We start from the raw sequence: 12369 nt of genomic DNA on the forward strand, positions 1-12369 counted from the left end.
TTCTAACATGTTTAGAACATGGGCCCTAGCTGCGAAGTGTGATATTAAGCCAATCTTTTATTGAGTAGAGAAGTCATGTTTATGTAAATAATTACTCAGGACTTGCCTGCTTCCTAAGAATCAGCATCTGAAGAACATACCTTACAATAGCATCATATTGATTAGCATGTAATATTACTTTTGTGATACAAAAGACACTTTCTGATATTCTGAACACTTGATACTGAGTTGGGGCAAGGTATGAAGTAAGGAGGCATTACAGAAACCCTGACCCCTGACTTGTTTTACACCTCCCCAATTCTTTCAGCCTCCTCCCCATCTCTCTACCTCTCTGACTCTCTGTTTCTTTCTCTAATGAGTCGCCTAGGAATCTGCTGATGATCTAATTTTCTCTAGGGTCACCATGTCATCAAGGGAGAAGGTTCAGTCGCCAACTTTTAAAGGCCCCATGAGGGACAATTTCCAAGACCAGGAGTTCCAGCACAGGGAAGTCATGACCCAAAGGTATTTGTTCATGTGCTGTCAGAAAGTCCCATGACCTGATAGCCTCAACTTCTAGCAAGATATAGAGGTCTTAACTCAGAAAGCTCTATTTTGAAAACATTATTTCATTTTTTTTTTGAACTTAGAACTTTATATTGAATGCAACTATTACATTAGCAGTATTATACAATTTCTCCTTTAAACACAATCTTGCTGCACAGTTGTGTGAAGAACTCTTGGGAGTAAGGAATTTAACCATAATCAGTTAAAATGATCAGAGATCAAGAATACATGGATCATGTTCAGAGGTACAGTATACATACTTATTAATGTTGTGATTCCTGGACCTCCCTTGCGGCACAAGGGGTTAAATCTCAGCAATATAAAGCTATCAGCAGCTACTATAGCATGAGTTTGATCCCCAGCCAGGGAGGTAACCACCATGGCACAGCAGACTTCTCCTGTCTCACCCACTACTCCTGACTCAGCAGTGTATTTCAGTAGATCTGCCATTTCTGCTCCCTACTCTCTTGGGTGAATCCCCTCACCTCCCCCACCTTCCACCTCTGGCCTGTACCCCAGTTCTTCGATGCAAAATAAATAAAGTAAATCTTAAATAAATAAATAAAGTAGTGATTCTATCATTAGATTGCCTGAGCTCAAATCTTAGCCTGGTTTCTGTGGTTAGATGATATGAACAAACTATTTAGCCTCTCAATGCCCCTGTTTTCTCATTTGTCAAACATGTCAGAGAGCTTTTGTGGGAATTAAGATAATCCATGTATAATTATTATTATATAACATATTATATAATCCATATATAACTATTATTATTTTTGCTGTCTTACTATATTATGTGTGACTTCTCACACTTGATGGGGCTATTAAAGTTTCTTGGGCACAGGTATGGGGTAAATATTAGTGTTGCAAAAACTTGTTTAGAAAAAGAACAGGGAGCCTTCTATTACCCCAGTTTCTACAGCTGTAGCAGCTCTTGCTCTCATCTAAGCATGTTCTTGTCAAGACCTTTTTCCTTGGAGATTTACAACTCAGCACATTTTCCTGGCACTGCCATTCAGAAGCTGTGACACAAAACCAAACATGGTGTTCCTCTACAAATCAAATGGAATCCACTTTGTAAATTGAGTTGCTATGGGAATTTGAGCTCCTTTTTCTCTTAAGAGCTCATCATCAGAACTATCTGGAAAATGAACCTAAAAATGGCAGAAAGCAAATGCTCCCATTTGTTTATTGAGCACGAATTGGCTACAGCTCAGTGCTTTTCTCTCGCTGCTTTCCCAGTATGCCTTTGAGCTTCCTCTTGAGAGGGTGCGGTTCCTTGCCAGGCCTTCTGGGATTCTATCCCTTGCAGGGCTCACGCACATTGGTTGCTTGTTACTAGGTGCATACCTTGTCCTGAAAAGTCACTCACTTGCATTTTCTCTCCTTGCAAAAACATTAAAATACCTATTTAAAAATGTTAATTGGTGTTTTCATTAATCAGTGTTTTTCTAAATAATTTTAAAAAACTTTGATAAACATCATAATTTTAATAAAGAATTATGAACTGTGGCCGAGGTGCTGCCCCACTGAGTCCCTTTAAAACTACATATGGTAGAGACCTAGCTTTGTGTTTCTTCCTGGACAAGTTCCTAATATGATAAGGCAAATTGTTATTCTTCCAGCTTAGAGCTGAAAACTCCTAAACAACTTTAATAGGGCATTTCTGAGAATAGCTCAAAAGATTCTAAGACTGTAAAAATAAAAGGGACGAGGTGGGACATACTATATCAGCCTTTACGGATGATGGTGTAGGTTATCAGCTCTGTCTGCAGCTCTTCTGCTTATTGTTTTAGGGTAGCGGGAAGGCGCCATTTTGAGAACTCTTGGGAAGCCCCTGTGCCTGAGGGAAATACATCTCCCTGAAGGTTCGTAGTGCACCAGGGCTTTGTGGAAAAGTTATTTGAGGTGAGTGCTGCACTACACACGGGATGAGCTGGCTTCCTCAGACAGAACCATAGCGTGTTGGTTTGTGATGAAAAAGGTAATAAATACATGGAACTCTTTGCCGGAAACTGGAAACAGCTATAACTTCCAAGGGGAATATTAGCCAGTCACTAAAGGAGAGACATATGCAGGAACAGGAGCCCTGTTCTCAAAGTTGGAAGGTGTGACCCAAGGAAGGGTGACAGTAGCAGCATCAGGGAGCCCAGCTCAGTTGGAACAGGAAGGGATGACCCAAAGGAACCTAGAAAAAAATACTTCTCAGGAAGATCTTGTTTCATGACCTGTATGCCAATCTTTCTAGAAAGATCTGAAAATTAAAAACTTAAGAGTTGCTCTTAAGTAAGAAGCAGTTTAGACTTCTTTAGAAAGTTCAAAGTGGAGGGCCCTCCCTGGTAACCCAGCCGGTTAAGGCAGAGCACTGCAAGCTGGCCGCAGCTACTTCAGCTTGATCAAGTTCATCCCTGGCCAGGGAGATGACCCATATGGCAAGGCAGACCTCTCCCGTCTCATCTCCTGCTCCCCTTAGCAGTGCCTGTTCTGCACCCCACTCTGTCTCTGGTGAATTATCTCACTGCCCCTGCACCTTTGCCCAGTATCCCAATTCTGTATGCATAAATAAATAAATAAATCTTAAAAATAAAAAGAAAGAAAGTTCAATGTGGAAATAGAGGAGTTCAGTGTTTAGTTAGGTAATAAGCAAGAAATCTGCAGGAAATCTGGTGGAGGTCATTATAATTATCCAGTAAGGTGGACATTAAAGGTAGGTGGTAAAAAGAAAACAGCCTTGCAGAGGGGAACAAACACAGAGTTGAAAGGAGCAGACTGACTGCCAGAGAGGTCAGAGGACAGTGCCAACATGCCAACTATTGGACTGGACTTTCCATTTCACTTAGTAGTCATACCTTCCTTCTATCTATTCCAATAGGAAGACAAATTATAATCCGAAGGTATTTGAGGTACCTGGGATCAGAGCCATGGTGGCTTGTTGAGAGATTTGAGTGTCTAATAACATTATACATCCTGGTTCAACCACTGCCATTCTAGGAAACTGCCTCTGGCCATTGCACAGTTGAGTACACACAATGTTTGCTGAATGGCACTTCTCTTGTAAAGGTACCATGACTGACCAGTTCCTGGTAGGTTAGTACCTTTAATCAGGCTATAACCAAGGGCTGATAGTCAGAGCCACTGTGCAGATGTAGCTCAGGGGTGCTACATTTGATTGTAGATTCCAGTGCTCAGAAAGCATCTGTTTGGGTAGCACTTAACTTTTGCTGAGGCAGACATTATCATGGGACAGATGGAACCAAGGAACCAAGTGACTCTAACAATGCACCCAGCCTCTATCCAGGCAGGGGCTCTAGATCCTGCCAATTTTTAGAGATAGGGAGTGAGTGTACATATAGGAATTATCTGATCCAACACCATGCCCTCCTGAAAAAGAAACATTATGGGTCAGAAAGAGACAAAGTCCAGAACAGAATTCTTATGCGTCATTATGTACACATAGAAATTCATGATATCATTTCTGTCCTCTTGAAAAGAAGCAGATATTTAATATGTAACAAAACTTTAATGCTGGCAAGAAAAAAATCTGTGTTGTTTAAGGTGGTAGTCATTGGAAAGATGTAACTGTTGAACAATTGAAATGTGACTTATCTGAATTGAGATGTTTTATAAATATAAAATAAATTTGGATTTCAAAGACTTGGTAATAAAAGAAAAGATTATAGGGAAATTTATAATGGATCCTTATAAAAATATGTTAATAATAAAAAAATAATAAACATGTTAATAATTATAAATATTATATTTTAATTTACTTCATCTATGTATTTTTACCTTTTTTTTTTTTTTTTAAAAAAGCTTTATTTATTTATGCATACAGAATTGGTACAGGCCAGAGGTGCAGGGGTGATGAGAGGATTCACCAGAGACAGAGCAGGGAGCAGAACAGGCCGACTGATGAAGCACACTGCTGAGTGGAGCAGCAGGTGGATCAGGAGAGGTCTGCCATGCCATGTGGATAACTTCCAGGGCAGGCGGGGATCAAACTCATGTTGAAGGGGCTTTAGCTTCTTAGTGCTGTGCTTTAACCCACTACACCACCAGGGAGGGCCCATATTTTTACCTTTTTTTATTTTTTTAAAGATTTTATTTATTTGTGCATACAGAACTGGGTACAGGCCAGAGGCATAGGGGCGGCAAGAGGCTTCACCAGAGACACAGTGGGGAGCAGAACAAGCAGATCGACGAAGTACACTGCTGAGGGGAGCAGTGGGTGGGTCAGACCGGAGAAGTCTGCCACGCATGTGGTCACCGGGGGCAGGCAGGGATCGAACTCATGCGGAAGTGGTTTTAGCTTCTTAGTGCTGTGCTTTAACCTGCTGTGCCACCAGGGAGGACCATTTTTACCTTTTTAATGTGACTATGGGAGAACTTAAAATCACACAGATAACTCATATCATAGGCAGTCATATTACTTGGACAGTCCTATTCTGGGTATTGCCATCCCAAAATATATTTGGAATTTTTTTTAAAAAAATAAGATTTATTTATTTATACATACAAAAACTGGGGTAGAGGCCAGAGTTGTGGGTGGTGAGAGGATTCACAGGGACAGAGTGAGGAGGAAAACACAGATTTACTAAATACACTGCTAAGAGGAGCCACCAGCGAGACAGGAGAGGTTAGCTCTGCCTTGTGGGTCCTTTCCCTGACTGGGGATTGAACTTGTGCTACAGTGACTGTGTATAGCTTCATAGTGCTGTGCTTTAACCCATTGTGCCATGAGGGAGGGCCCTATATTTGAAAGTTCTTATCATATTTTTTATTTGGTTGTTATAAACCTTAAGTCTTTGTTAATTTTATAATTTTTCCTTTTATTTGTTTGTTGAAGAAATTAGATTATTCTTTGTTCTACAGTTTCCCACATTCTGAATTTTGATGATTGAATCCTCTCGGTGTCTTTTAGTCACTACAGGGTAGTCTGGCAGATTCACTTTTTCTATGTAAACCTTTCTTCAACATAAAATTTAAGGATCAAGTTTACTATTGGGATCAAGTTTACTATTGGTAAGACATTTCCTAAAATATCTTATTGTTAAATAATTTATCTTTTTATTCAGTTCTCTTCTGACATTTCTAAAGTGAAACTTTGAAGGAAACTGCTGACACTGTGAGAATATTTTTGTCTTTTAAGTCCATTTATATAAGGCACCTGTAAAACAACACTTCGGATCACATAGTTCATACATTTAAAAGCCATATCGGGTGGAAGTGATTGATCTTTTTGCATCTAAACTAGCATGGAGTTACATACACATCACAAATCCTATGCTGAGAAGTCACATGAGATGCTAACTATTTTTTCAATAGATGTTTAACTATAACTGTATCTTATTTTCTAGAAAAATAACTAAATATCTACTATGTGGCAGTCACATAGTGTCATTTAACAATTCATATTCAGGTAAGAAAGAGAGACCAAAGCTATGTGCATGTATATGTATACATGTGTGTGATTGTAGGTATATGTGCATGTGTGTACATGTATATATATGTATATATATACAACAGAGGAAGCAGCATATAAGGGATGAGAGTTCCTGGGCTTGGGGAGCATTTTAAAATATGATTGCGAGGGAAGGGTTTGCTGGGGAGGTGTCATTTGAGTAGAAGCATGATGTAAATGAGAGAACAACTGTATGACTGTTCAGGGGGAAATCTGATAAAGGAATCCAGTGCTATTTCCCCTTTAGGCAAGATTGTACTTAACTGTGGTAAGTGGGGTGGAGTGAATAAGGAGGTGAAATTAGAGAAGAGAAGGAACTTCTAGGTTTTCTTACTGGTCTTTATTATAAAGATATTGAGTTTTCCTCTAAAAGAGGTTAAGAGCTCTCCAGTGAAGAGGTAGGGTGAAAGGGGAAGGGAGTCATAGTGTGGGGAGGGAAAGAGAGAGCGTGCATGGCTATGCGTGCATGTTGGAGGGAGACAGAATGCTTCAGAAGTGAGGGAGAGTGGGAGAAAGAGAGGAAGGAAGGAAGAGGAAGAAAATAATAGATCTTACTAATGTTTTAAAGGAATCTTTCTGATTTGTAATAGACTATTGAAAGACAAGGGGATAAGCAAAGAAATGAGATAGGAAGCTATTGTCATAATTCAGTTGGGAAATGAAGGTGACTTGCAGTAGATTAGAGGTTGTAAAAAACAACCAGATCCTGGGTAGACTTTAAATATAGAGTCAAAAAAATCTGCTGAAGTGGGGTATGAAAGAGAAAGGTAATAATGTCTCCAAAGCTTTGCCTTTAGCTACTGAAAAGATAAAGTTGCCATTAGCTGAGATGGGAGAAGTTTTGCAAACTGTGAAAAAACTGTGATGAGTATGTTAAACTTGATGTAGCCATTGCACATAGAAATGGAGATCGAGTAAACAATTAGATGCATGGCTCAGGGTCACTGTGCCTTTGAGAGTTATCCGTCATATAAAAAGTATTTAAAATCAAGAATCTGGATTAGATCACTATGAAGTGAATGTAGGTGGAGAAGTGGAGAGGAGTAAGGACTGCAGCTGGGCATTCCATCATAGAAATTTGGAAGATAAGATGGAGCCAACAGAGGAGACTGGAAAGGAGCCAATTGTTCAGATAGGAGGAAAAATAGCAGTGTCCATGAAGTCAAGTGGGGAAAGTGAGTTAGGGAGAATCGAGGAGAAGCCATGTTAATTAAATACTGCTGATGGGCCAGAAAAGGATTGCAGACACTTTTGGTTTTAGACATGTGGAGATCATTTGGATCTTGGAAGAACAGCTTACAAACAAGTGCCTTATTAGAGTGAGTGCAAAAGATTGTTGAGGATTAAAAAAGGACAGAAACAACAAATGTTGACAAATGTGGGGAGGAAAAAGTAACCCCTGTACACTGTTGATGGAAATGTAGACTTGTCCAGGACCCATGAAAAACAGTACAGAGGTTCTCCAAAATACGAAAAATAGATCTACTATATAAGCCAGAAATTCTGCAACTTGGCTTCTACCTGAAATATATAAAAACACTAACTCTGAAGAAAACAAAACCAAGTAGCACATGGTCTCCAGGAGTACACTCTTAAGTTCATTGCTGTGCTATTTATATCAGTCTAATTAAGGAAACAACCCAAATACCCAAGGTGAAATGAGCGGATTAGAAAGATGCCATATACACATACACACATGCACACACACATGCACACACACATGCACACACATGTATGCTCACATAGGCATGGTGCACTACTACTCAGCAATAGACATTTATATAACATTTTGCCATTTGAGAGAATATGGATGGAACCGGGGGGGGGGTTATACTAAGCAAAATAAGTCAGAAGGGAAAAGACGTATACCAATGTTGCTTATATGTGGAATATAGAGAACAGAACACAGGGTCAGCTAAAACCAAACCAGTAACAAATCCTAGAAATCTTACTGTAGAATTGAGGCGATCTGATGGGGAGGGGGAGGAGAAAGAGCAAATTGGGGAGGGAGCACAGTGGACTATGGTGGAGGGCTATGGTGTGGTAACACACCAGAGAGGGTGATCCTGTACCTCTAATCATACACAGTGTTGTAAACCAATTTTATCTCAATGTAAAGAAATAACTAAATAAGGATGCTACAGAAAAAACAAAACAAAGTAGCACATGGTCTCCAGAGGTACAGTTTAAACTTTGTGTTTTGGAATTGCATGCACATATTTGGATGGAGTGGAGGACTAAGGGAGAAACATATTTAACATCATCCTGTTACTCTTGAGACACATGTGAAAATGAACCAACATTATAAATTCTATGGAAACAAAAAAAAAAAAAAGAAAAGAAAAATGACAATGGGTAAAAGTAATGGGCTATCAAGAATATAAACAACTCATAAGGAGTTTTATTCTTATGTGTGATGAAAATATTGTTAACTCTGTTGACTTATTTGGGCTTGATGCTAATTAGTTCCAAATTACTGTTTCTGTCTCTATGTGAGGTTTAAATACAGGAGCAATTAGTTTTGCTTTGTTTCATGGCCAAAAAGGAGTTCTTGACTTTGATCACCCATGATAATCACCCCTGGGGATGACATGAGTGTGGACAGGTCATTACAACCCATCTGTAGTTTTTTAAAAACAATCTGAAATGTCTGTCTGACTAATAGGTGATCCCTGGCCTTCTTGCCTGTAACAATTTACTCTGTTGAAAAAGCTGGAGCAAGCTATTCCAGTTGGGCCTGTTGGGTGGCAGGACCTCTGGAACAGGATAGGAAATAATAACCCCTTTGATTGTACAGCACCATTTGGCTTACAGAGTGTTTTCTTAGTAAATATCTTATTTGGTCCTCATAACAAGCATGTGACGTAGGGCAGGCAGATGATGCTATCACTATTTTATAGAGGATAAAAGTGAGGATTCTTGTGACTGGGGAATTACCTTAGGACATAGACCTGGGATGAACACCCAGGACTACTGACCAGACTTCACTCGCTAGCTGAGCCTATTGCACTTAGCTCCAGTGAGCAGCACACAGATCTGCTCCTGTGTTATGTCGTCCAGGTAACAAGAAGGGAAAGGAGGATGGTATATAGCCCTCATCATGGCCCTACAGCTGCCCTTTCCTGTCTGAGTGTCTGAAAGTCAGCAGTTCTGCTCTCCTCCTTTTGGCCTTTCAGATTGTCCCTCCACAAATGTGTCTCCAAGTTTAGTAGGAGATGACAAGCCTGTAAGATTGTGCTGGATGCCAGTCTGTTAAAATCAAATACAGCTCCTTTTAAAAACAAGAGGTTAAAGCATTAGAGGAAGTGATAGATTAACCTGACAGGTAGCCCTTCATTTTGTGTTATCTGAAATCACCAACTTCTCTTCCATTTTCAAGGATGTACCATAACTAATTTTGGTGAGTGTAATTCACATATAGTGCTACTAGTCAAAACGAATGGAATCCTACTATGTGGAATACTTGATGGGAGGATATTCAGGGAGGAATTTGGAACTGAGGTGGCAAAATTGATGAAGCTATTTTTTTTTTGAAAGCTTCTTGTTTCTCTTTTGAGATGTTATAATGGACTTTAAAAAGGCATCAGGATGTCATCACTAGTATCACTACTATTCAAATAGTAACATTGAATTTCTGAGAGTCTGCAAAACGTTAGGCACTGGTTTGACTACTGATCACACCAAAGTGCGTGGGTGAATGTGACAGATTTCATTATTCCAGTGCAGTTTTCTAGCCCTAGGCACTTAATGGAATTGCGAGGGACAACCTGAACTCAAATGGGAGAGAAGACAGATGCAGATTTCTCCCCTAGTTACACTTGACATTGTAGCCCTGACCAATCCAGGTATCTCAACAATCCATATGAAGGAAAAGCAAAAAGACTGTGGGGGAAATGGATGGTGAAGCCATTCACATTTTTTCAGTTACCTCTTCTAGCACAGCAATAAATATTTATCCAAATAGACAGGGGTGTGGAGTGGAAGAGAAAGGTTAGAAAACTGTATATACTCACGAATGCTCAAATCAAGCAGGTCACCTTAAAAGTAGCAAACACACATTTGGTGAATCTATGCAGATACTGCCAGATAATAGTACAGATACTAGATATCCATAATATTTGAACTTCAGATAAACAACAAATAACTTTTAGTTAGGTTATGTCACATGCAATATTTTTATTTTTATTTGCTCCATATGGTAATCCTGTTCCATGCAGTTGTTTATAGTACCTTTTTGTTAATGCTGCATGGCATTCAATACCATGTACCACCATCCATAGCCATCACTCCTGTTCACAGATATTTAGTTGTTTGGATATTATGAATAAGGACACTGTACATAATATTGCACAAATCTTTTTTGCACACACATTCACACATATTTCTCTTGGGAGAACACCTAGAATTGATGGGTTGTGATTTTGAGGTACATTTTTTTGGTTATAAGAACCCCCAGTTTTTCCATGGAAAGCTTTCGAATGAGGGATGATTTGGGCAAATTTGCATTTTTAGAAATAGCCCTCTGGTAGATAGGAATCTCAAAGCCTTGTGGGAGATAGGTGAGATGGAGGCAGGAAGCTGCATGAGGCCATTTCAGAAGTCCAGATGAGAATGGTGGATAATTGAAAGTTGTGGAGGAGTTGACAGGAGAGATGTGCAGGGGACAGACTCAATAGGTTTCTTGATGAGTTGTCAATGAGAAGTTAAGAGGAAAGAAGTGTTTCCTGACAGGTCATTACCGAGGATTGGTAGGGACTCTGGCTGCTTTCCTCACTAAACTATATTTAGTACTGTGTCCATACTCAGTAAGCTACAAATCCACATTTAATTTTTTTTGCCTGACTCTCATGGACAATGCCTCTAAGAATAAAAAGCTCTAGGGCTCTTAGATGATCATATTTCCGTCACCATTTTTAACTAGTGTAAATATGATCAATACAAATATGAAAGTTATCACAATACAGAGGAAAGAAATATATAAACATTTTAATTATATTTGAGGATTATATTTGCCAACCATTTCAAATTATTTTTAGCATCCAAATTTCTCCTAAAGTCACATGACCATGGGAGCAGCCTGTAGAAGGTATCTCATCTACCCCTCCCCATGGGAGAAGCAACCTGTCACTTTGGGGATTGATAGTCCTGGATAACTAACTTTGCTTTTTTTTTTTTTTTAAAGATTTATTTATTCAGGCATACAGAACTGGGCTATAGGCCAGAGGTGCAGGGGCAGTGAGAGGATTCTCCAGAGACAGAGTAGGCAGCAGAACAGGCAATGGACCAGGTACACTGCTGAGGGGAGCAGCGGGCAGGTCAGGAGAGGTCTGCCGCACCATGTGGATCACCTTTGGGGTGGGGATTGAACTCATGCTGAAGTGGCTTTAGCTTCTCGGTGCTGTGCTTTAACCTGCTGTGCCACCAGGGAGGGCCCACTAACTTTGTTGTATGACAATTGCAGAGTCACTTAGCCTTCTGGAACTTCTGGTCCCTCCACTATTTGTTCTAAGTATAATGGCTAGTACTTTGTACTGTGGCCGCAGCAAACTCAGTTCAAAGACGTGATTTAGTCTTTAATGTGTGAGGATTGTTGACAAAATAAATGTTAGATTTTAGTTTTCTTCATTGTGTGAAATCTTTAGAGAGTTCCTGCTCCTCTTCGTCCCAAGTGAAAACCTCAAGGGGCAAACTTCTCTTTGGGAGAAGTCAGTCTCCTTTCTGGATTTGCGACAGAACCACTGGGCCACCATGTGACCTTGTGAAACTGCTGGGGTCTTTCCATTTGACACTTTCAACTAACATATATGCAAAGAACGTATGTGTGATATACTACATGTATGTGCTTACAGACTGGAATCAGGAAGGTAAAGACTGGTCAAGCTTTATCCTGCCACCATGAACTCATATTCTTCTTGGGGAGACTGACATTCAATGAAGACACAGTTAACAAATGCCATGAGAGATGTCATGGCAGACTGTGCAGGTATGTGTAAGATGTCTTTAAAATATATGTATGGCCTACAGGATGGAGGCACCCAGTGGCTGAACCTGTTGGAATGACTAGGGTATTTCATTCCACAGATGCAGAAGTATTAATATATTTCACAAATGATGTTTCTTCTGGTGCCTTGCTTCTAGAGCAGCAGTAGCCAAAAAATTACAATGCAGACCATACATGTATTTTAAATTTTTCTGAGCCAAATACTATAAGTAAATCGTAACAGGAAATTAATTTTAATGTTTTATTTAATCCAGTACATTCAGAATGCTATCATTTCAATATGTAACCAACACACGAAGTTATTCATGAGATTTTTAAATATTTTTCTTGAAATCCAGTGCATGTTTTATTTTACAGCCCATTT

The sequence above is a fragment of the Condylura cristata genome, unplaced genomic scaffold, assembly GCF_000260355.1.
Source record: "Condylura cristata isolate star-nosed mole 26May11 unplaced genomic scaffold, ConCri1.0 scaffold00011, whole genome shotgun sequence".
Taxonomy (NCBI): Eukaryota; Metazoa; Chordata; class Mammalia; order Eulipotyphla; family Talpidae; genus Condylura; species Condylura cristata.